The sequence below is a fragment of the Callospermophilus lateralis genome, chromosome 9 (genome assembly GCF_048772815.1).
Source record: "Callospermophilus lateralis isolate mCalLat2 chromosome 9, mCalLat2.hap1, whole genome shotgun sequence".
NCBI lineage: Eukaryota > Metazoa > Chordata > Mammalia > Rodentia > Sciuridae > Callospermophilus > Callospermophilus lateralis.
The window spans coordinates 79,796,316-79,823,051 of record NC_135313.1 but is presented as its reverse complement, the minus strand read 5'-3'; the positions used below and the strand labels follow the sequence as shown (position 1 = coordinate 79,823,051).

The 26,736-nt window shown below is 32.8% G+C and overlaps 1 protein-coding gene across 6 annotated transcripts in view; it reads left to right on the top strand.

Moving 5' to 3' along the window:
- Mbd5 (methyl-CpG binding domain protein 5) overlaps nt 1-26,736 on the top strand; it is a 406,311-nt gene that overhangs the window by 246,814 nt on the left and 132,761 nt on the right. For all 6 annotated transcript variants that reach the window (XM_076866536.2, XM_076866534.2, XM_076866535.2 and 3 more), the window contains exon 4: nt 6,223-6,346. The gene's annotated coding sequence lies outside the window, so the exon portion shown is untranslated. The remainder of the gene's footprint in view (nt 1-6,222; nt 6,347-26,736) is intronic.

Genomic DNA, 26,736 nt, shown 5'->3' with positions numbered 1-26,736 from the left:
CAACTAAAATCCAGAAGATCATTAGAAATTATTTTGAAAATCTACACTCCAGTAAGCTAGAAACTCTTGAAGACTGTGACAAATTTAGAAACACAAGACCTATGCAAATTAAACCATGAGGATATAAAAAACTCAAACAGATCAATATCAGGTAATGAAATCGAAGCAGTTATCAAAGTTCTTCCAACAAACAAAAGCCCATAACAGCTGGGCAAGGTGGCACACACCTGTAATCCCGGTGACTCACAATGCTGAGGCAGGAGGATAGTGAGTTCAAAGCCAGCCTCAGCTACCATGAAGTGCTGAGTAACTCAGTGAGACCCTGTCTATAAAATACAAAATAAGGCTGGGGATGTAGCTTAGTAATTGAGTGCCCCTGAATTCAATCCCCACTACCCACTACCAAAAAAAAAAAAAAAAAAGAAAGAAAGAAAAGCCCATGACAGAACAGATTTTTTATTTTTTATGTGGTGCTGAGGATCTAACCCAGCGCCCCGCACATGCCAGGCAAGCACATTACCACTTGAGCCACATCCCCAGCCCCAAAAATTCTTAATGAAATATTAGCAAACCACTTACAAAAATATATTCAAAAGATAATGCATCATGATCAAGTGGGTTTTATCCCAGGAATTCAAGGTTTGTTCAACATGCAGAAATCAATAAATGTAATTCACCACATATATAGGGTTAAGGACAAGAATCACATGATTTTGTCAATAGATGCAGAAGCTTTTGTCAAAATATTTTTCTGCACCAATTCATGTTTAAAACACTAGACAATCTAGGAATAGAAAGAGCTTACTTCAACATTGTAAAGACCATATGTAACAAACCTGAGACCAACATCATACTGAATAGAATAAAAGGAACAGTATTTCCTCTAAAAAAACAAACAAGGTAACTTTAGGTAGGGTAAAGGGGAAGGAAGGGAAAGGAGGGAGCAAGAGGGTAGGAATGATTGTGGAATGAGCTAGACATTATTATCGGAAGTACATGTATGAAGACATGAATGGTGTGAAAATACTTTGTGAATAATCAGTGACTTGAAAAATTGTGCTCTATATGAGTAATATGAAATGAATTGCATTCTGCCATCATGTATAACAAATTCGAATAAATAAATAATTTAATAAAAAATACAAAAGGGGACTGGGGATATTGCTCAGTAGTTAAGTGCCCCTGGGTTCAAACCCTGGTATTACAAAAACAAAAAAACAAAAAAAAAAAAAAAAAAAAAACTTTACTTATTTAAAAGGAAAAGGCTTTAAGAAGCTTAGCCTTTGTGGAAGTACTGGAGATTAAAATGGAACAAATTATATTACATGCATGAGAGAATATGTCAAAATGAACCCTGCTATTATGTATAACTATAATGCACTAATAAAAACATTTTTTTAATTTCTAAGCAAAAAAATAAAGAGGTAAGGATGCCCTTTTTTTTGTTGTTGTTGTCGTCGTTGTTGTTGTTGTTGTTTAGTAATTATGTTTTTTGTTGTAGTTGGACACAATACCTTTATCTTATTTTATTTTATTTATTTTTACGTGGTGCTGAGGATAAAACCCAGGGTTTCACACATGCTAGGCAAGTGCTCTACTGCTAAGCCACAACCCAGCCCAAGGGTGCCCATTTTTACAACTTCTATTTGACATTGTCCTTGAGACTCTAGTTAGAGCAATCAGACAAGAGAAGGAAATTAAAAGGATATAAATGGGAAAAGAAGAAATCAAATTATCTCTGTTTGCTGATCATGTAATTTTATATTTTGAAGACCCAAGAAACTCCACCAGAAGACGCCTAGATCTGATAAACAAATTTAGTAAAGTGGCAGGATACAAGGTCAGCATACATTAAGCAATTGATTTCCTCTATTCCAATAATGAATCTGCTGAAAAAAAAAATTAGGCAAACTATCTCATTCACAATAACCTCAAACAAATAAAATACTTGGGAATTAATCTAATTAAGGGGTAAAGGATCTCTGCATTAAAAACTATAGAACTCTGAAGAAATTGACCTTAGAAAGACCTCCCATGTCTTAGATAGGCACAGTTAATATTGTCAAAATGGTGATACCACCAAAAGCATTATATTGATGCAAAGATATTCTTCACAGAACTAGAAAAATCAGTACTAAAATTCATTTTGAAAAATGAGAAATGCAGAATAGCCAAAGTAATCCTGAGCAAAAAGAGCATGATGGAGGGCTCACAATAACTGACTTCAAATTATACTACAATGCTACAGTAACAAAAACAGAAAAAAAAAAAAACAGGTATTAAGAGCAATGGAGTAGAATAAAAGACACAGAAACAAACCCACATAAATGTAGTTATCGAATATTAGACGAAGGCACCAGAGGAAAGAGAGCCTTTTTATCAAATGGTGCTGGAAAAACTGGATACCCATATGTGAAAGAATGTAACTAGACCCCTATCTCTCACCCTGTAAAAAGTCAATTCAGCGTGGATCAAAAACCTAGAAATTGGAACAAAAACTCTGCAACCACTAGAAGAAAATGTAAGCCTAACACTCCATCATGCCAGCTTAAGAACCAACTTCCTTAACAGGACCCCTAAAGCATAAAAAATAAAACCAAAAATCAATACGTGGGGTGGCATCAAATTAAAAAGTTTCTACACAGCAAAGGGAAGAAGAGCATGAAGAGAGAGCTGACAGAATGGGAGAAGATCTTTGCCACCCTTTCCTCAGAGAGAGCATTAATATCCAGAATATATAAGGAACTCAAAAAACTTAACACCAAAATACAAATAAAACAACTAATAAATAGGCAAAAGAACTAAACAGACACTTCTCAAAAGAAATACAAATGGCCAAAAAATATATGAAAATATTTTCAACCTCTCTAGCAATTAGGGAAATGTAAATCAAAACCACATTGAGATTTCATTTTACACCAATCAGAATGGCAGTTATCAAGAATGCAAATAATAATAAGTGTTGATGAGAATGAGAAGAAAAGGATACATCCATACATTTTTGGTGGGATTGCAGATAAGTGCAACCACTCTGTAAAACAATCTGGAGATTTCCCCAGAAAACTAGGAATAGAACCACCATATGATCCAGCTATCCCCCTCTGTGGCATGTATCTAACAGACCTAAAATCAGAGTACTATAAGGATGAAGCCACATCAGTGTTTATAGCTGCACAACTTATAATAGCCAAGCTGTGAAACCAATCAAGGTGCCTTTCAACAGATGAAGGGATAAAGAAAATGTGGCAAAGACATGCAATGAAATATTATTCAGCCATAAATAAGAATGAAATTTTGTCATTTTCTGGTAAATGGGTGGAACTGGAAACTATCATTCTAAGTGAAATAAGCCAGACCCAGAAAGTCAAATATCAAATGTTTTCTCTGATATGCAAAAGCTAGTCAAAAATAAAGAAGGGAGGGGCACAAAAGGGGATGTGGTAGGGATTCCATCAAAGTAGAGAAAAGATCAGTGAAGTAGAGGAAGGGGTTGGAGATAGGGGGAGAAACAGGATAAGGAAGATCAGTGGAATGCCTCTGACCTAACTTTCCTATGTACATATATGAATATACCACAGTGCATCTCACCATCATGTATATCCACAAGACATTAATTTAAATATATATATATATGTATGTATGTATACATATATATGTATATATGTGTGCATATATGTATACATGTGTATATGTATACATAATTAACAGAAAGATAAGTACAGTGGAGAAAATGGAACAGAAGGAGGAAGGAGAGGAAGGTAAGCTGAACTACCAGGGGTTGAATTAGAGCAAATTTTATTCCATGATTTTATAATTATATCATATTGAATCCTAATGCTATATATAACTAATAGGAATCAATTAAAAATTAAAAAATATTTTTATCTGCAAGTTTAGCACATTGAGTAAAGACTTAGTAAATAGCCATGACTATAAATAATACATGAATGAAAAATTTATGTATGGGAATAAATCACCTAATATGGTTTTAAATGTGTTGCTAATAAATATTCTTAAAGTCCATATTTAAAATAATCTCAGTTTTCCAGTAATTATAGTGGTCTTCCCCACCCCATCCAGTATCCAATCAAGTTTCATAAATTGTATTTAGTTGTCACATCTATTTACTCTTCATTAATCTAAAACACAAATCCCAGGCTTTTTGTATCATATTATCGACATTTTTAATGAAACCAATCCAATCATTAGCAACATGTCCCTTAATTTAGAATTTTCTGAATTTTTGTTATTAAATTCAGGTGAAACGTTGTTGGCAGGAATACTACATTAATGATACTGCACCTTCTCCAAGTATTATATCAAGGTAAAAAGAAACTCTTAATGCAGTAGAAAAGTAGAATATTATGATTCAATGCAAGGTGTAAGTTGAGTTTTCAACTCTACTTGCTTTAATTTTATACTAATCAGGCATTTTGTATGTGATTTGGTATTAAGGTAGATTTTATCAGTAAGTAGTGGTCCTTTTTAAATTGATTAACTTCTTGTAAATTTTTTTAACAATTCGGAGAGCAGATAAAATCAGGTTTCTGATTTTTGAAGCTAAGAGCCAGGTAGTAGTAATGTCTACATTATAGGACTGAGGTCAGGATTACTCAAGATGTTAATAGAAGTGAAATATGACTGATAGTAATATGCTCTGTGAAGGGACTATTAACATTATTAACCCCATCCAGGCATTTATTTAAAACACACACACACACACACACCATTTAGTATTGTACCTAGTACTGTAAGTGCTTTATGAATGTTAAGTGTTATAATAATACCAACCCCACCATTTACAGTTAGGAAACTGAGGCCCAGAGAAAATAAGTAATTTTCCAAAATCATATAGCAAGTAAATGGTAATGTTTCCCACTCTTTAGCTGTGAGACCCATCTTGGAAGCAGATAGGCAATACAGATACAATCTGTACTTGAGAATGATTTTCACTCAGCTGCTTCTTCCTACATAGTTGCCTCCTGCATCTCCCCCTGGCCTCCCTTGCCTGGTACTATTTTGCTATACTGTGGTAGGTACTCAACTATGACGACACTACAAGCCATGCAAGTGCATAACTCATTGTGTTTGTTTGCATACATGTATCAGAAAGCTTAAATTAGTGATTGTTCTTACTAGTACTTTATTGCTTTCTCCAACTTAATACTTTTTTTTTTAATTTTCCTTTAAGTTACATTTTAAGGCTTAGAATTAGGTAGATCTAGACTTAAACTTGGTAGGTCAACCATCCTTTCTAAGCTAATGTTCCTGTCTAAAAATGTTGGAATATTATTGGATTGTCTGAGGATTAAGTTACATCATATTATAGATAATGAAATCCATATAAAATGTTTCATACATATTTTATACTGTATTTAGCTATTATTCCTTTTTGTTGTTGTTGTTGTAATGAAGATTGAACCCAGGAATGCCCTACCACTGAGCTACATCCCTAGCCCTTTTTATTTTTTATTTTGAGACAGGATCTCACAAAGTTGCCAAGGCTGGCCTCAAACTTGTGATCTTTCTGCCTACATCAGATTACAGGCATATACCACTGCATCAGTTATTATTCTTTCTTTGATATTTTACCCATTTTAACTTTAAATGTTTGGAGCTTTTTTTCTTTTTCCCCATTGATGGTGGTGATAGTAAGACTGGCAACTAAGCAAACTCTTTAAAATGGATTTTAATTGAAAGAGTATCTTTGAAGTTAGGCTGTTTAGGATCAGATTCTAAAGGCTCAATGGCCTCATTTTAAAAAGGGGTGTTAATGGCTACCTGTGTCATACCTGTTATTACCATCATATCTCTAGTGCCTTACACGGTGCTTAGCATAAAGTAAGCACCTCATAAATATTGTTGACGAAAAATTGAATGACAAAGATGTTGGGAGGATTAAAAAAGATACAGAGGATCTAGCACACTGGCAGAAAAATAAAAATTATATTACTGTTTTTATCAATGATTTAAAAATTATTAAGTGTATTTCCCTTATATATATTAATAAACATGAAAATAAAGAGTATAATATTACTCTAGTAGTTAATCATAGTACTCTGAAGGATAAAGATACTAATATTCTAATTCTCTCTGGTTCTTTGCTACAAACTTAATGATATTTACAAATGAAAAAATTCCAACATATTAGTTTATTATGTTGTATAAAATATTTTTAAAATCTTCAAATAAATGTGTGTACCTGTGTTGTTTCTATTACAGAAAGAAGAGGAGGGACTCCTTCACTGAGACTCCTAAAGGCATAGAGCCTCTGGAGATCACTGCCTCTATTACACTACTGGATCTCATAGCACTTGTTATGTTTTCATCACTTTCTCTCCAAAAGGTAAGAATCTTGTTTTCTCTCCATTGGTTCTTCATACAATTATAATTTTCTTATCTAGGGACTTAACTTTTTAATAAACATGAAAAGTTTCTGGTACCTAGTGTTGAAAAATGCCACGACTCTGTTTAAACATGTTGTCTCTAATAAGTATTTTTTACAAAATTAATACATGTGCAAGGTAAAAAAAAAAAAGATAATACAGGAAAATATAGTAATCCTACCACCTTGGGATACTACTCTTCATATTTTCTGGTATACTTTTCTCAATATATTGATATTTGTATTCTGTATAACATGAATCTATATAATTATAATAATTATGACTGGAAACCATAGGATATAAATGCCCTTTGGATACCCTGCTTTTTTCACTTAAAATTTATTGTAGCATTTTTCATATCAATAAATGCCATGTATTTTTAACAACTGTATAATATTTCAGTTTAAGGATATAACGTAAATCAGGTAACCACTTTCCTATTATTAAATATTTGGAATGTTTCCAAGTTTTTCCAGTGGTAAATGTAAGTTCAGTGAACATTCTGTACATACATTTTTGTACTCAGCATGTCTGATGGTTTTTAAAAGACAATTTCTAAAAACAAGTGTTGCAGAAACTTAGTTCCTAGCATGCTCTCTGATGAAAGCATTCCATGTCATATAATAAAATGGAATATTATTATTCACAATCTTAGATATATGTATACCTGTGTATAGTAGTAGACCAAAATCAAACTCATTTGACTATAGAATCCTTTCTTAAAATAACAAATGTCTTCAGGATGTTGGAAATGGGAGAGACAGTTTGGGGGAAGTAGTATATGAAAAATTTTTGTGCTTTGCACTCAGTTTTTATCGTGAACCTAAAACTACCCTGAAAAATAAACTCTATTTTTTAAAGGGAAAATATTCTTTTAAATGTCACTGTATAAATTTGCATTTAAAATTAAACAAAGGCCTACACATCCAAACAAATATCTATCAACACCCTACTGAATTCTTGAAAATGTTAGCTTATGATATATTCAAATAATTGGATTGGTGCACCAAAGAGTAAATGAATTGAAAGGCTATAACAATTTACATTCCTGACAATAGCATGAAAGAGTTCGAGAGTACCACTTTCTCAACAGTTTGTCAACATTTAGTATTGGCTGGTTTTGTTTTAAAAATAAATCTCATAAAAGCTTTTGGCATTTAAATATTCATTTATGTGATTGCTAGTAAAATGGATATCTTTTTCTATTTTTATTTGAACTTTGAGTCCTTTTGTGAATATCTAAATCTTGCTCCATGCCCAGATCTTATTAGGGTCTTTGGGGTTTTTTATTGATATGAATCAGGAATCATATAAAAATATTAAATCAGTAAATCATGTGTTACAATTATGCTTTTCAATATTTTTCATTTTTATATTTTATTTTGATGGGGTTTTTCCCATATTTTTTATTTTTTTCATATAAGGTAATAATGAACCTCTTTTACCTCAACTTGGCATCAATAATTAAAACTCATAAATAATCTTGTTTTATTTATACTTCCAGTATTATTTTAAAGCAAATTCCAGACATTATAAAATTTCATTTGTTAATATTTCAGTGTATACAATGACTCTAAATGAAACTTTACTTAACCCATATTTTATATCTGCCATGGTATGTCCGGAGGAAATCAGTTACTTAGACTATAACATACTTATAATATTACATCAAACATCAGCATTAGTTAATATTAATATAACCTAATTTACTATTTTTAAGTGATTCCTATAAGAATTTAATCATACTAAATAACTTGTAACCAAAATAACGTGTTGCCTATCTCTCGCATATTATAAGCAGAAAGCTTAACCTATAGGAAAAGCTTCCATTTCCTTTTTTACTAACATTGTCTTATTAGAAGCTATAGCTCTTCTTTATAACGTTATATAAAATTTCAGTTTTCTAAGATCAGAAGGGACTATACTTAATTGTAAATTATACAGCTATATTACCATGGACTTTCCCTGGTCTCTTGAGTAATATGTTACTGAAGAAACATGCCTTCTCCAGAAACATAACAGTTGTTGTTTTTTTAAATCCTTCAATCAGATAGAATACTCTATGTGATTAACATCTGGTTTGGTTGGGTTTTTTAAAATATTTTTTTAGTTGTCAGTGGACCTTTTATTTTGTTTATTTATATGTGGTACTGAGAATCGAGCCTAGTGCCTCACACATGCTAGGCAAGCACTGTTACCACTGAACCACAACCCCAACCCCTCTGATTGGTTTTTAAGGTGTCAGTTCAGAAGATAGTACCTTCTCAGAGTCTTCTCTGGGGCTTGATAATATATGTAGTAGCTTGTCATAGGACATCAGGAAAATATCCCATGACAGCTAATTCCAGAAAAAGTACAAAATATCCTCAATGTAGTTCTTAAATTTAAAGAATATACAAAAATAAAGTTAGTCTCCACTAGAAGTACAATTGGCATTCCATTTAAAGAGCAAAGAGGGACAATAAGTCTAGAATCTTAGCCATAAATATGTAAAATCATGCATGTTTTTATAGTTAAGAGAAATCTTTGGGGTGATAAAGTCAAATCCTTTGGTTTTATGATCAAGAAAACAAAAGAGCAAATAACTGAATTCATATTTTTCCAAAACCACACAAAAGTTTTTTTTTAATATCCTTTGAAGAATTTGAGAAATAAATAAAAAATTCTAAAAAGTTATCCTTGAAAATGATAACAAAGTTACTTGTGCTTACTATATATGAGATGACCTATTTTTTAAGTCATTTGTCTTATTTAATCTTCATAATATGTACTTGAGATAGGAATTATTATTATCCCTTTACACACATAACAAATCTGGCTCTAACCCAGGTAATCTGAAACATACAGCTCTTACATTTAGTCACTGTTCTTGAAATAGGAAATTATTTTTGCTAGCTTTATTAATATATAGTTAACAAGTAAAAATTGTATATATTTTCTGTATACAACAGGATGTTTTGATATATGTATGTGCAAACATGGTATAAGCAAATCAAACAAATTACCATACCCATCACCTCACATAATTTTTTGTGCTTAGAATATTTTAGATCTAGTCTCTTAGCAATTTTTGTATACACAAAACAATTGTCATTAACTGTGTTCACTAGCTGTACAATAGAACTTCCACACTGTTTTCCCTAATGGATGCTAATTTACATTCATACTAGCAATGTGCAAGCATTTCCTGTTCTCCATACCATTACCAACCCTTATCTTTGTCTTTTTTTTTTTTTTTTTTTTTTTACTATGCATCCTAACAGTTTTGAGGTAATATTTTGGTGTGAAACAGGAAATTCTTAAATGTTATAATCAGTAGGAAATGGTGTTTCATTTTCAACTGAAGCAGATACAGTTTCCAGAAGAAAATGCAGAGGATTGCAATGGTCAATCCTAGAAATAAAGCAATAATGGAAAGTTTTAGCACGACAGATGGCAATAAATGATATTTTTTTTGAAAAAAATATTTTGAATTATTTCCCATATAAGAAAAAGTGAAAAAAATCTAATTGTGGCATGATTTGACTAATCTCTCCTTGTTTTCAGAGACCATTGCATCCCTAAATTCACTTTTGAATTTATCAAATTATTTTGGTTTTTGAAATAGAAACTGACTAATGAAAACTGTGTGACAATATTCTAAATTGATTGAAATCTTCTCCATTATCACAGTTTTTCATGTATTCTTTAAGGTGCTTATGTATCCAGATACATGTATTACTCAAAATAATCTTGAGGCATTTTGTTATTATAATACTTTTGTTATAAATGAGTAAAAAAAACTATTCAAAACAGATTTCTGCTCTAGGTTTTAATGCTTGCTATAATTTGTACCTAAAGGTACACATGAATTAAACAAAAAATGAAGTCATGAAACCAAAAGAAAGGATGTTTAAAATGAATTTACAAGTTTAGTTCTACTTAGCAATCACAACTTTAGGCTTGAGGCTTTTCCAAGGCATCATGAATAATGATTAGGTGAGATTATAGGCCCCAGGCAAAGCCTCAGGACAGTAGTGCTCCTACTCAGTCATTTATCCTCAAAAAGTAGTCTTTAGATTGTGGAGTATTGGTTGAAATACCAGGGGGAATCAAACCTGAGTCTGTCACTTTATCCCAAGAGTCATATCAGGAGTCAAGCTTTTAAAAGTAAGGTAAATATTGAAGAAAATGAAAAGGCTTCATAGGTTTTTCATTTACTGTTAGTTTATTTTTACTTTTTCTGTATATATATTTTTATTTACCTGCAGAAAGAATTTTGTAAAAAAATTGTAACCCCAAGAAAGTAATGGCTATTAAAAATTATCAAGAGAGGTACAGTAAAATTTTATCAAAACAAAAGAATAAATTTCATCTCTCATTTTTATTAGAATTTCATGGAAAATTTATAGTCAAATTCTGATTTTTTTTTATTCTTCTAGACTCATGTGGTAAAATAATGAACTGATTAGTGTGGATATTTTGAAGGCCCTGAAGTCATGAATTTATGGTTAATTATGTATTTTCAGTTATTCAAACCTCATTTTTCATTTTCTTGTTTTAACAACTTTCATTAGTGAACACTTTGTGTCTAAAAGTTATAGGAACTATACTCACTCCTTTTAAGGACATATTTACATAATAAATAGTAAAACATAGGGAATTAGCAAACTATGTACTTAACTCACAAGCAATCATCTAATAATATGATAAAGAACTACTAGGCTTTAAATAGTGTTTACCATTGCCAGCACTATTCTGACTCAAATTCTAAATCACAACTCTATTATTGTCCTCATTTTGCAAAAGAGGAAACTGAGTCAATAAGAGAATAAATAAGAGATTAAATAGTATATGATAAATCCAGGATCAAAAACTGAACTGAAAATGTATCCCACTTATAGAGAAACCTAGAATTAAGAATACAATTTTATTCTGCTAAGACTATTTTTCTTAATCCTTTGAAATCAATTCTCCTATTTTCCCTGATAAAGTATAAAGCCGTGTCATTTCTATTTCTACTTAATTTTTAGAATATATTAAATATAACTACTAAAAATTAAGCAGCAGTACAGTACACCAATGTTTTTAAACTACTCTTGTTTCCTCCTTTATTGAGGCTCACAATTTGAAATAATATTAGTTCCATATATCCCACAAATATTTATTGAGGTTCTACTATATATCAGTCATTATTCTTTGGGCTGTTAGAATGTCTATACCAGGATCTCCTTCCATTAGTTCACATGAAAACAATTGAATCTATTTAGATTTAAATCCTTTTTAGGATTATTTGCTACTCTCTTATTAGCTGTTGCTTAGTATGTTTAAATTTGCAAGACTATCCTGAAAAAAATTTTTTTTCTAATGCTGGGGACTGAACCCAATGTTTTGTATATGCTAGGAAAGTACTGGACCACTGCATATCACCCCTACCCCTCAAAATTTTCTTAATTCTTCAGAGCCACCACTAGTCCTGTAATTCATGAAGCATCCATTTATTCTGTTCTTTCATTGAATGCACACTGTGGAAGAAAATCAGCCAGAAGCAGAGCACATAAACCTTTATTCAAAAAATACCGAACATGAAAAGACTTTATAGGTGTACTCTGATTTGGAGGAAGATAGGATATCTTTTAACAGGAAGGTCAGCCAAAGTTCAGTTTGGGATAGAGTTTAGGAATGGTTTTTGCAAGAGAAGGAATTGTTCTTGCAGACTTGGAGCCATTGTGGGGGCAATGTGGATTTTGTCAAGAAAGAAGGAGAGAAAGTCATAGGAGTTAAAATCATGTACAAGAAGTGATGGGTAGGAACAAATACTGGAGACAGGACATGGGAGAACCACAGTGGAAAATTCTCAGTCTTTCAGAGTCTCACATCAGTCCATAGAAGGCATCGTGCTTTGTGCTAAAGATGTAGTGATAAATAAGGTAGATCTAGTTCCTAATTCATTAAAGACAAAGTTATACAATCACTTTTTCCACTGCTGTAGCACAAGATGATGCGAATGTATCTATTGGGGAACCAGTTAAATGATTTCTAAAGCAGACATTTTAGCTGAAAACTGAGGATTGAGTAGGATTTCACAAGGTACAGTGGCTCTGAGGAGTAAAACAGACTAGTGCTACATTGTGATTTTTCATAGGCTCCTTCCAACATATAAAAAATTCTAAGTATATTTTTCAACTACTGCAATATAAAGATGAATGTTAATATTACTATTAAACATTTTCTTTGACCTAAATGTCCTTTTTTCTTGTTATATTAAAAGAAATTAAAACATTTTCATAAGCTTCTAAATATATTGTGAGCCATAGGAACTTTGCCTTGTGGATGGGAAAAACTGGACCAAAAACATTTCCAATAAAGGGAACCTCCTATAGAGAAGCTTCCAGGAGTTGGCTTGCTCCTGGAATTAAAAGGAGGCCAATGTAGCTACATCAGAGAGTGTAGGGGAGAGCAGTCTGAAGTAAGGCTATTGAGATAAGCAGTGTCCCATAGACCCTGTTTAGTGTTCTGCCATTATCCCAAGATTAGTGGAAAACCGCTGAAAGGTGTGTGTTTGAGTAGATGTGAGTGTTTAAATCAAAGTAATACATGCACATGCTTAAAATCAATAATTATTTGCCTAGTTTTTTACATTTAAACCTCACTTCTCTTTTTTTAATTAAATTAATTAGTTTTTTAAATTTATATATGATAGCAGAATGCGTTACAATTCTTATTACACATATAGAGCACAAGTTTCATATCTCTGGTTGTATACAAAGTATATTCACACCAATTCGTGTCTTCATACATGTACTTTGGATAATAATGTCCATCACATTCCACCAACATTTCTAACCCCATGCCCCCTCCCTTCCCATCCCATCCCTCTGCCCCAGTTTAGAGTTTATCTAATCCTCCTGTGTTCCTCCTCCTTACACCACTATGAATCAGCCTCCTTATATCAGAGAAAACATTCAGCATTTGGTTTTTTGGGATTAGCTAACCTCACTTAGCAGGACATTCTTTAACTCCATCCATTTACCTGCAAATGCCATGATTTTATTCTCTTTTATTACTGATTAATATTCCATTGTGTAGATATGCCACATATTTTTTATCCATTCATCTATTGAAGGACATCTAGGTTGGTTCCACAGTTTAGCTATTGTGAATTGTGCTGCTATAAACACTGATGTGGCTGTGTCTCTGTAGAAAACTGTTTTTAAGTCCTTTGGGTATAGACTAAGGAGAGGGTCAAATGGTGGTTCCATTCCCAGTTTCCCAAGGAGTCTCCATACTGCATTCCATATTGGCTGCACCAATTTGCAGTCTCACTAGCAGTGTATGAGTGTGCCCTTTTACCCACATCCTCACCAACACTTACTGTTGTTTGTATTCATAATAGCTGCCATTCTAACTGGAAGCCTCACTTCTCTTTGCACTCTTCCTTCAATATATATCTCCACATAAAAGCAATTTGCTTCTCCTGTTTTGTTTTGTTTTGTTTTGGATATTGGAGATCAAACCCAGGGCCTGTGCATGGTAGGCAAGTATCCTACCACTGAGAGCATCCACCTTATATTTTTATTCATCACTTTTAGACATCATATATTAATATACACACACAACACACATAAATAAGGGAGGCATTACACATTTGCTCACCCCACTTTGCCTTTAACTTTGCTCTCCCTATCACTCTCCATTTAGTTTTATCTTCTTTTTTATTTTTCTGTTAGAACTGTAGAAAATAAATGAATACCATTATTTTTGTCCCATTAACTATAGGTGCTATTTGTGACTTTTCCCTTCTGTCAGATGAGGATATTAATATACCCACCTTCTCCTCTAGCTCTTCTCTCTCCATGATTCTGTCCCCAGTTTTTTTATTTTTATATGTCTAAAATTAATGCCATTTATATCTATTTTTGTAACCACAATTTAGTAAATAGATTCTACTTTGTTTTTGCTGATACCTTCAGCATAAATTCACCCAGATGGCCACGTCACTTAAGTTCTTCCTTTCTTCCATCCTTCCTTAAGTTCTTGACCCCTATGGCAGCTGCTCAGTACTACTTCCCTAGTCATCTTACTCTAGAGAGAAACTCCTCTACCTAGAAATCTCTCTGCTTCTTTCATTGTTTTTCTTCATCTTATTGTTCATACAAATTATATTTTATTTTACTTCACTTTTTAATTTATTGTCACTCTCTGTCTACTGGACTGTGATAATTAGAGGAATAAGAATAGTCTAACTAATTTGATTTTTTGTTGTTGTTTATTTTCCCCATTATTGTCATATTCGTAGTATCTTAAAGGGTGCCATTTTCCCAACTGGCATTAAATATTATTTTAATTGATAATTAATTACAGTTGCAAGTTATATTCCCTTACCTATGCAATTTTTTTAGTTTTCTTAAAATTCCTCATTGTCTTTTGTTGTTTGTGCAATATTTTTCTTTAACATACTCCTAGTTCTTTCCAACTCTCCATCATATGAAACATTCTGGTGCATATTTTTTTCCTTTCTTTTTCCTGAGAACTGGTCTTCAGTATGCTAATATCCTTGGACTTCACAAATTGTCATCCTGGGGCTTCCCTTTCCTGCTGTCCTGGTTAGCAAACTACTGCAGCCTACATTTCTTCTCTTTTACATTTACATCCTTTAATGAACCATATCTCTCAGCAACTTCCTACGAAAGACTATAGGGAAAATAAATTTTTTTAAAAATTTCAAAGGTTTGAAATGTATTTTATTCTCAGGAAAAATGTATCCAGGTCCTAACATCAGAAGGTACAAGCCTCAGGGCAGGGCCTGACTGGAGAAAGGGTAGAGGTAGTCTATGTGTAGAGACAGAGAAAACACATTTAAAAGGTGCTATGTTGGATGCCTGCTTTATGAGACACTGTGTAAAAACTAGCTTTTTATACTTTTTATACTTTATACTTTTTATACTCCTAATTTCTTCTTATAATAAACTAAACAATCATAACATTAGAAGTTGTAGAAAGAGCACTATCTTTAAAGAATATGCTGAGGAGAAGTAACTGATACCCATTTAACTGTCTGATTCTTAATTCTAGTTACTATGGGATTCTAGGTTACAAATCATTCACCCGCTTCTAAAATTCAAAGGCAGCTTTACTTGGGCTGGGAAACTAGCTATTTCAGTCCCCTCAACACTGTTCCTTGCTTTAGGTTTGATTTCTCCCAAGAAGAACTCTTTGATTAAGATGTGTGTGTGTGTGTGTGTGTGTGTGTGTATTTTGCTCAGCCCTGCCCCTCACTCCCATGCTCAGCCCTGCCCCTCACTCCCATGCTCACTTTCCTCTTACCTGCACCTCTGAGGCCCTGCCCATCTCTTGATTCTGTAGATTGATGGATCCTGGCTACTCTAGGGTGAGGCTTCCTTGGGCCCACTTCAGCAGTTCTTCTCACTCTGTTTTTTCCAGCTTACATTAATTTATTGAAATCTTTCATCTGTTGATGACCTGTCCTCCATCTGTTGTAGTCTTTCATTCCTGTACTATCATTTTAATGGGCCCTAAAAGAAACAAAAATGTGTTAAACCTGCCATCTTTAAGTAGAAGTCATTATAAGTTTGTAAGCAGAAAAATGACCATATGGAATGGCATTTTGCCAAGATCACTCTAAATACAGTGTGAGTCATGGTAACATAAACTAATATACTGGGTTTTCCTGCATTTAATTATGTAAACCTTATAAGACAGCATAAGGTACAAATAATGAAAGTATTTATTAGAATAATAACATGAATGTTATATCCTTCGATATAAAAATACATATTTAATATTTAAAGAAATACAATCATCTAGGAACAAGTTAAATACTTTCTCCTATTAAAATAAAATATAATTTTAGAGTTCCTAGGCCAAAGCTCAAGTGACTTTCTTTAGAAATAATCTGATCTCTATCTTTTGTAGCAGTTTTCCATCACTTAATTCCAACTCATCTCTTATTTTTGAACAGTTAGCTATTTAGGCAGTACTGCAGACCAAACTCAGGACCCCTCACATGCTAGGCAAGCACTCCACCACTGAGTTATACCCCCAGCCCTCTAGAAGCTTATAGTCTTTTATTTTGAATTAGTTAACAGAATTAGGGATCAAAATACAAAATACAAAGCACATAGGTTGGCAGTGATAACTAAAATGAAATAAAATATTTGATATTTATTTTTCCCTTCTTTTATTATCCCATGTTTTAAATCACCAGTGGAATATCTCTGTAACTATAGTAAATTCCCTAATCCAAGTCCTCCAATTTGTATCTGTATGAAAGTTTTGGTAATTTAAAAGGAAACTGTTCATGGAAAAATTATGTCCAATTTATTCTACTATCTTTCCTATTCCCATTCCCGCCTCCCTTCCCTTCACTCTCCTTTATCTAATCCGAAGTACTATTCTTCACTACTCACCCCTACCTTATTCTGAATTGGCATCCATATATCAGAGAAAACATTGAACGTTTGGTTTTAGGGGATTGGCTTATTTCACTTAGCATGACAGTCTACAGTTCCATCTACTTACCAGCAAATGCCATAATTTTATTTCTCTTTATAAGTCAGTAGTATTCCATTATATTTATGTACCACATTTTCTTTATACATTCATCTCATGAAGGGCACCTACACAACTAATGTAATTCTATATCATGCACAACCAGAAGAATGGGACATTGTACTCTATATGTATAATATGTCAAAATATATTCTACTGTTAAGTATAAGAACAAAAATTCTCTTTAATTTAAAAAAGGAACTGGGCTGGGATTGTGGCTTCGCATTGGAGCGCTCGCCTAGCATGGGCGGGACCCAGGTTAGATTCTCAGCACCACATAAAAATAAAGGCATTGGGTTGTGTCCATCTACACCTAAAAAATAAATATTTTTTTTAAAAAGGGAACTGATGCCAGTTGATGGAGCATACATTTTAAAAGTGTCATTCCTGTTTCTTGTGTCTTATGCAGCTCCTTTGTGTACTTGATTAAAGAATATGTGTTAAGTTTTAGTGCCATTACAGAAACATTCATTTATTCTCTTTAATTCTGTAAATCTTCTTGGTAACATGGATAATCTATTAGTGAAAGTTCTAACTCTACAAATTCTAGTCATTTAAATGTGGCTTTCAGTCTTGTCCCTCTTAAATGTTGTATTGGCATATCTGTGATGCCCTTTAGTGTTTTCAAGTGGATTAAGAAAACTGCACTTTGACAGTTGTTTTCATTTTTATTTTCCATGTGAAGTAGTATATGTATATAAAAATTATATACTAAAAGTTTTATAATAGCGTAGCTGGGTGCAGTGATGCATGCCTATATTCCCAGCATCTCAGGAGGCTGAGGCAAGAGGATCTCAAGTTAGAAGCCAGCCTTAGCAACTCAGTGAGACCCTAAGCAACTGAGCAAAAACCTGTCTCCAAATAAAATATTTAAAAGGGCTAGGAATGTGGCTTGGTGGTAAGCACCTCTGGGTTCAATCCCCAGTACCAAAAAAAAAAAAAAAAAAATTGTTTTTAGGAGAAATATTCTTATCCTTCACATGTAAATTTAGAGAAAGGATAAGGAGAAAATTTAAATCCATAGATTAAATATATTCAGTAGATTTCAGGGAAAATAACGAAACTATAAAAGACCATTTCAGCTTCCACATATCTGTAACTATATGATTACAATTAAAAGAAATTGCAAAAGTGGTATGCATTTTTCATAATTAAAATATATTGTAAATTCTCTGAGTTTCTTTCATGTAAACAAAAAGATTGTAATTTTAGATATTATTATTATCATATTTATTTACCTTTATTATAAATCAAAACTATAGTTTCTGATTATTGCTAACTACAGTGGAATTTTTCTCAAAATTGCATATACTTTTTTATTAGCAATACATTTATTTTCAGTACATATTATTTTTACCTGCTTCTGACGGTTCAGCATGCATACATATGCATATTGAAAAGAGCAATGAAAGCAAGACATTTTATTAAATAAATAATACTCCTCTAAATAACAGTTTACTTAGTAGATGATATGTTCATTTTCAGGGCACTGTCTTTTACTTAGTATAGGGTTTTTTTCATAACTTAAATGTTGTTATGATTTCTTAGTGGCTCCACTGCAATCTTTCTGCATTTTTTTCCTATTCACAGTATTCAAAGTAGTTCATATGACCTAGATATTGAGAATCAAGGTAGAATGTGCTGCATTGCTGATATTTACTATGAAACCTCAGAAACAGTCTGATTCTATATGCTAGAATTACAGGGTGCACCATGTTTATTGCTGTCATTTTGAAACCTCTCTGCCAGTCTATACAATCATTTTTAAAGTTAGAATGAAAATATTGTAAAACAATATTTTTAAATGAACAAAATTTTAAAGTAATGCTTTAATATTCCAGTTAAATGCAGCAATTGATGTTTTACTTTTTAATTATAGATCAAGCCAGATAAGAATCATGATAAATTTCCCACTCATTATTTATGAGGGAAATTAGATTATTTCCCTAAATATTTAAGATCATAGTAACTTATTAAATTTAGAAATCTAACCCCAATAAGGTGCAATTATTAATCAGTTGCTCTTTCCTAATTTAGAGAGAATGCTGTTAAAATTGTTAAAAAAAAAATAAAATATCATCTAGAGTCTACATTACAAAAGTCTGTTCATCAGGATAGGTTAATCATTGTCAGATTGAGGTAGAGATCTCTTCAAACAAAAACATCTTTTGCATTCAGGAAGCCATTTTCTCCCAGAAAGCTGTTTCTTTCTTTAATACTATTGTTTGAAAAACGAAACTCAAAAAATAAAAGCATTTGCACAGGTGACTGCTTTCAGGTAGAGAATCATATATGCACTTAAAGAATCTGATTTGCTTTGCTTTTCCCATTGCAGAAAATTATAAAATAGAAATGGCAGATTACGTCACAAGTCTCAGCTGAGAAAATTAAAGCAGATATGCTAAAGATCTGCTCTATAGTTTTGTCTATCTTCTTTTTTTTCTGTCTATGACTTCTGTGAATTTAACATTTCTTATATGAGGTATAGACATTTCCACATATTAGGAAGGATTTTTATAATTTTGGACCAGATGCATATAGAATATACTCTATAAAGGATTGGATAAATATTGAACTAATACAGAAAGTTGCCTGATCTTGTATTCAAGGTCTAACAGAATAATCACTTGGCAAGTTGGCAGGAGAGATCCGAGTATCACAAATCTGGCACGTAGAGATTTCCTTTAAGATATTGTCTACTTTTCAGATTTTTTTTTCACTTTTCAGATTTTTGTCCTCTTCTTGATAGGAAAAAAAAAAATAGCTTACCAAATGAATGTATAGGTTTGTATAGCTAGAAAGAACAACAGAGTTCCAGTCAGATGGCCAGAATCGTTATTGAGAAGGCTGTAAGCTGAACAAACATTCAGTGCCTATAATCAAAACTGAAATGCAAGGATAGACGAAAATGAGTATGGAATGCAACTGGGTAAGGCAGAAGCTGTACAGAATCAGATGTAAACAACAAATAAACAAATGCAAGGGAGTGGCCCATGACCAGGATTCAAATGTGGTGCAAGATTAATATCTTTTTGAAGAATGGGCCTGAGACACTTACTGGAACCCACTCCTATAATTGAACAGTAAATCTAGCTCTGATTTGTTTTGAGCTCCTGGTTGAATTTGTTCTTTCTTTCTTCCTAAAGTGTTTAAATTGGTAATTCATAGAACTGTCTTCTAAAAGCTGTATTATGAGACTAGGGAGAAAAATACCAGTTGCTAAGTAAATTTGGGGAATTAAAATATTCACATGCATGCACATCTATGCACACTCTTCTTATTTCTCTTTCTTGAAAACTCACCATGCCCTATGTAAAAAAAAAAAAAAAAAAACTTCTCAGAACTCCTGGGGAAAAGAATATGAACTCAACATTTCCAAAACTTGTTTGACCATCAAACATATACAACCCTATATTGTGGAGCAGAGTGTTCCATGACACCAGTTGGGAGGAACTGTCTTCTTTGATTTAAGTTTCAATGTAGAAAATTGTAGCAAAGCAAAGTAATTTTCAAGAGGTAGCTTATGTGTTGAATGACATGGATGAATTTGTCAAATATTTGTAGCTATTCCAATTTGCACAGAATCCTGACTGTGACACAAGAAAGGCTGACATTATATATAAAGTTAGACAAATAGGAACTTAACCATACTTACTTTTTGTGTGTTTTTTAATAGTTCTTTATTTAGTTTTTATTTTAATTAGAGCTTTATAGTTATACACAGTAGTTGAGTTCATCCTGACAAACTCATACATGCATAGAATTTGATTTCAGGTCATGATCACCTACTTTTACCTCCCCCTTTTCCTTCCCCTCTCCCATTCTCCTTCCTCTACTAGACTTCCTTTTGCTTGTACATTAATTTATACTTGATTGGTTCTTTGTGTTATCCTTTCCTTCCTTCCTCCTTTCCTTTATTTTACTCTATCTTCTTCATAGGAGAGAAACATTTGACTTTTGAGTTACTGAGTTTGGCATATCTCACTTAGCATGATATCTCCATTTCCATCCATTTACCAGCGAATGCCATAATTTCATCCTTTTGTATGGCTAAGTAGAACTTAATTTTATATATGTATACCACAGTTTCTTAATCCATTCATCTATTGACAGGGATTTGGGTTTACTCCATAATTTAGCTATTGTGATTGTGCTGCTGTAAACATTGAGATGTCTGTTTTACTATAGCATGATGATTTTAGATCTTTTGAAAAAATACCACAGAGTGGATAGCTGGGTCATATGGTGTTTCTATCCTGAGTTTTTTGAGTAATCTCTATACTACTTTTCAGAATGAAAATATGCAAGTGTACGTTTTCCCCCACATCCTTGCCAGCCTTTATTTTTCATATTCTTGATCATTGCAATTCTGACTGGAACAGGATAAAATCTTAGTATAGTTTTTATTTGCATTTCACTGATTGCTAGAGATGTTAAACGTTTTTTCATATGTTTGTTGGCCATTTGTGTTTCTTCTTTTGAGAATTTTCTGTTTAGTTCTTTCTCCCATTTATTGATTGGGTTATTGGTTTTGGGGTGTGTTAAGTTTTTTGAGCTTTTGCATATTCTGGATATTAATCCCCTGAGTAGACAGCCTTGTCAAGATTTTTTTCCCATTCTCTAAGCTCTCTCTTCATGCTCTTATTTCCTTTTCTGTGCAGAAGCTTTTTAATTTGATGGGATCTCACTTATTGATTCTTTGTTTTATTTCTTGTGCTTTGGGGATCTTGTTATAGAAGTGAGTGCCAGCACCAATATGATGGAATGCTGACCTACGGTTTCTTCTAGTAGTTGTAAAGTTTCTGTTCTAGTTCCTGAGTCTTTGATCCATTTCAATTTTAGTTTTGTGAGGGTGAAAATAGGGGACTAGTTTCATTTTTCTATATACAGCTATTCAATGTTCCCAGCATCGTTTGTTTAAAAGGCCATCCGTTCTCCAAGATATGTTTTTTTCATTTCTGTCAATTATCAGGTGGCGTTAAGTGTGTGGGTTTGTCTTTATGTCTTCTTTTCTGTTCCATTGGTCTTCATGTCTATTTTGATGCCAATACTTCATGTCTATTTTTATGCCAAAAACAATGCTGTTTTTGTTACTATGGCTGTGTAATATAATATCAGATGAGGTATTGAGATGCTTCCTGCATCACTTTTCTTGCTCAGTATGGCTTTGGCTATTCTCTTACTCTTCCAAATGAATTTTTTAAATGTTTTTTTCTGTTAATCCTGTGAAGAATGTCATTGGTATTTTGATGGGGATTACACTGAATCTTTATATTATTGTGATAGAAAGATAGCTAGATCATTTTTTAAATATTATATATAATATATACATATATAGCCATTTTGACAATATTGATTCTGCCTATTCGAGTATATGGAATGCATTTCCATTATCTCAGGTCGTCTTCAATTTTTTTCTTCAGTGTTCTATAATTTTCATGGTAGAGTTCTTTTACCTTCTTAGTTAGATTAATACTCAAGTTTATTTTGTTGTTGTTGTTGGTGGTGGTGATAGTTGTTTCGTTTTGAGATTATTTTGAATGGGATGGTTTTCTAATTTCTTCTTTGGCTGAGTCACTGTTGCAGTATAGAAAAGGTGTTGATTATGGGTGTTGATCTTTTATCCTGCCACTTTACTAAACTCCTTTATAAGCTTCAGAAATTCTCTGGTAGGGTTTTTTGAGTTTTCTAGATATAGGATCATATCATCTACAAACAGATAGTTTGACTTCTTTTCCAATTTGATCCCTTTGATTTCCTTTTCTAGCCGATTACTCTGGCTAGTGTTTCAGGATTATATTGAAGGAGTGGTGAGAGTAGATGGCCTTGTCTTGTTCCTGATTTTAAAGGAAATTTTTTAAGTTTTCTCCATTTAGTATGATTTTCTCTTTGGGTTTGTCATAAATGGTCTGTACACTGTTAAGTTCCTCAGTCCCTAGCTGCTTCATCATTTTTAGCATGAATGGTTGTTGGATTTTATCAAAGGTCTTTTCAGCATTTATTGAGATGATCATGTGATATTTGTCCTTAATTTAGTTTAAGTGATGAATTACATTTATTGATTTGTGTATATTGAACCAATCTTGCATCCCTGGAATGAAATCCACTTGATCATGGTGTATTATCTTCCTCTTGATATGGTTTTGAATGCTATTTGCTGATATTTTATTAAGGTTTTTTGTATTTGTGTTCTTCAGGGATATTGGTCTGTAGTTTTCTTTCCTGCATTTGTCTTTGTCTGGCTTTGGTATCAGGGTTATACTAGCTTCATAAAATGTATGTGGGAGTGTTGCCTCCCTTTCAATTTCATGGAATAATTTGGGAAAGACTGGTGTTAGTTCTTCTTTAAAGGTCTGGTAAAAAGGCAGAATGTTCTCTCTGATATGCAGATGCTAACACACAATAAGTGGGGGGATAGAAGCTCATTAGATTAGACAAAAGGGAATGAAGGGAAGGAAGGAGGGATGGGAATAGGAAAGACAATAGAATGAATTGGACATAATGTTCTTATGTTAATATAAATAAATGACCAGTGTAACTCTATACATGTTCAACCACAAGAATGGGATCCTAATTAGAATAAATTCTACTTCATGTTTGTATAATATGTCAAAATACATTCTACTATCATATATATCTAAAAAGATCAATTTTTTAAAATAAAAATAAAAATCTTATAGCACTCGGCTAAAAATCCATCAGGTCCTAGAAGGCTTTTAATTACTGCTTCAATGACATTACTTGATATTGGTCTGTTTAGGTTTTCAGTATCTTCCTGATTCAATTTGGGCAGGTCATATGTGTTTCAAACTTTGTCAATATCTTCCAGATTTTCCAGTTTTTTGGAGAATAAATGTTCAGAATAGGTTTTGATAATCCTCTGGGTTTCAGAAGTATCTGTGGGGATATCTCCTTTTTCATCTCTGATCTTGTTGATTTGTCTACTCACTCTTTCTTTTAGTTAATTTAACTAAAGCCTTGTCAATCTTGACTTTTTCAAAGAACTAACTTCATTGTATTGATCCTGGGTAGTGTTTTCTTATTCTCAATTTTATTTATTTATTTTTTAGTTCTGATCTTAGTTATTTCCTGTTATCCACAGGTTTTGGAGTGAGTTTATTTTTCTTTTTCCAAGGTCCTTGAGGTAGAGCATACTCTTATTTATTTGGTATCTATTTTTTTTAATGTAGGGACTCAGTGCTATAAATTTTCCTTTTAGAATTGCTTTCATATTGTTCCAGAGAACTTGTTATGTTATATTTCTGTTCTCTTTCATTTCTAGCAGTTTTTAGATTTCTATTCTCATTTCTTCTTTGACCCATTCTTCTTTTAAGAGAGTATTACTCAATCTCCTGTGTGTTAATGTGGTTTCTATTCTTTTTTCATGCTGTTGATTTCTTGCTTAATTCCATTATGATCTGATAGGATACATGAGATTATATCTATTTTTGTCTTTTGGGGGGTTTTTATTTGTTTGTTTTGTATTTGCTAAGATTTGCTTTTTGGTCTACCATACGATCTATTTGTTTAAAAACTTTCATGTGCAGCTATAAACAAGATAAATTCAGCTGTTTAAGGGTAGAATATTCTGTAGATATCCATTAGATTCATTTAATTTGTAGTGTTGCTTGTTGGAGATTTCTTTATTGATTTTATGTTTTGGTGACTTGTCTATTGGTGGTAAGAGTGTATTGAAATCACCCAGTATTATTGTGTTGGGGCCTTTGTAGGATTTAACGTCAGGAACTATTTTTCCATGTAATTGGGTATGTTTACATTTGGGTCATAAATGTATACTGTTTTATATCTTCTGTTGGGGTTTTCCCCTTTCCTAGGATGTGTAGTGGCTTTCTTTGTCTCTTCTGGCTAATTTTTGCTTAAAATCTGCTTTGTCAGATATTAGAATAGCTATTCCAGCTTGTTTTCTTGGCCCATATGCATGGAATATTTTTTTCCAACCTTTTACTTTCACCCTATGGATATTCTTGCTTATAAGATGAATCTCTTGTAAACAACATTTATAGTAGGATATTGTTTTTTGATCCATTCTGCTAATCTGTGTCTTTTAATTGGGAAGTTAGGACCATTAACATTCAGTATTGGTATGGATATGTGTTTGTGATTGCCTGCCATTTTGGTATTTTCCTATATTTTATCCTGTCGTGATAATCATTTAGTGGATTATTTTTCTATTGAACTTCCTCTTTTGGGGAGATTTGGAAATTGTTTTATAGTTATTTTATGTGCAGTTTATCTTTGAAAGTATTCTTTGTAGGTGCTGGATTTGTGGTCAAGAACTTTTAGTTTATTCTTGTCATGCAAAGTTTTTATTTCCTGCTCAAAATTGAAACTGAGCTTTGCTAGGTATAGTAGTAATCTTGGCTATCAGTCTTTTTCTTTTAGGGCTTGGTATATTTTATTCTGGGCCCTCCTTGATTTTGGTGTCTGAACTGAGAAATCAGCAGTGAGCTTATCAGTTGGCTGTAAATGTGACCTGATGTTTCTCTCTTGAAGCTTTTAATATTCTTTTCTTATTTTCTATGTTATGCATTTTGATTATGTCTTAGTGAAATTTTTATTTGATTAGATCTGTTGGTGTCCTGTTAGCCTCCTGTATGTAGTTGTCTACCTCATTTCTGATATGGGAAAAGTTTTTTCTAACTATCTCATTAAAAATGTTCTTAATGCCTTTAGCTTGCATCTCCATATTCTCTTCTATCTCAATGATACTCAGGTCTTTTAATGTTGTCCAGGAATACTTGTATATTCTGGTCATGTTCTGTAATTTTATTTTTCCTTTTATTGCATTCTGTGTACTGAATATCATATACCCTGGCCTGCCTTTATGGCCTGCCTTTATGTCTTCAAGGACTGAGGTTCTATTTTCTATGCATCTAATCTGTTAGTAATATCCTCAAGTGATCTTTTAATTTGATTATATCTCATTTCTTGGAGTTCTGCTTGATTTCTTTTCACTATTTTTATTTCTTTATTAAAATTGTCTTTCATCTCCTGTAATTGCTCTCTTAATTCATTTCTTAGATCTTCTTTTAGTTCATTGAGCATTTTAATAATCCATTTTTTATAATCTTTCTCTGGGCTTTCATCCACCTCACTATCAGTAGAATCCTTTGTTGGGGGATTGTGGATGTTGGGTGGAGATATATTTGCTTTTTTCCTCATGTTTTCAAGGTGTTGGACTTGTGCATCAATTGAGGTAGATACCCCTATCTCTTTTGTGTGTGTGTGTATGTGTGTGTGTGTGGACTAAAAGACCTGACAAGAGCAACTTTAGAGGAGGAGCAGTTTAGTTGGGGCTCACAGTTTCAGATGTCTCAATTTATTTCTCAGGGCTTGAGTTCTCAGAACATCAAGGAAGAAAAGTGTGGCTGAGAGCATCACATCAGGAAGCAGAGAGTGAGTCTCCATTTACCAAGTACAAAATTTATACCCTAAAGTCATGTCCCCAATGACCCACCTCCTCCAGCCACACTTATCTGCCTTCAGTTACCACTCAGTTAAACCCTATTAGGAAATTAATTCATTGATTATGTTAAGGCTCTTATAACCTAATCATTTCGCCTCTAACTATTCTTGAGTTTTTTGAGGCCACCTCATATCCAAACCATAAAAATGTATAATTATCTTATTTATTCCTGAACTTCCGTCTGCTTTTGATGTATGAGCAGATGCGAAGGGGTGGAACCTGAGTTCCCTCTTGGATTGTTCTTCCTTGTGTCCTTGTTGTTGGTTCCCCCGCCCCCTCACTTCATTGAGTTGGAGTAATGTCTGGGAATGT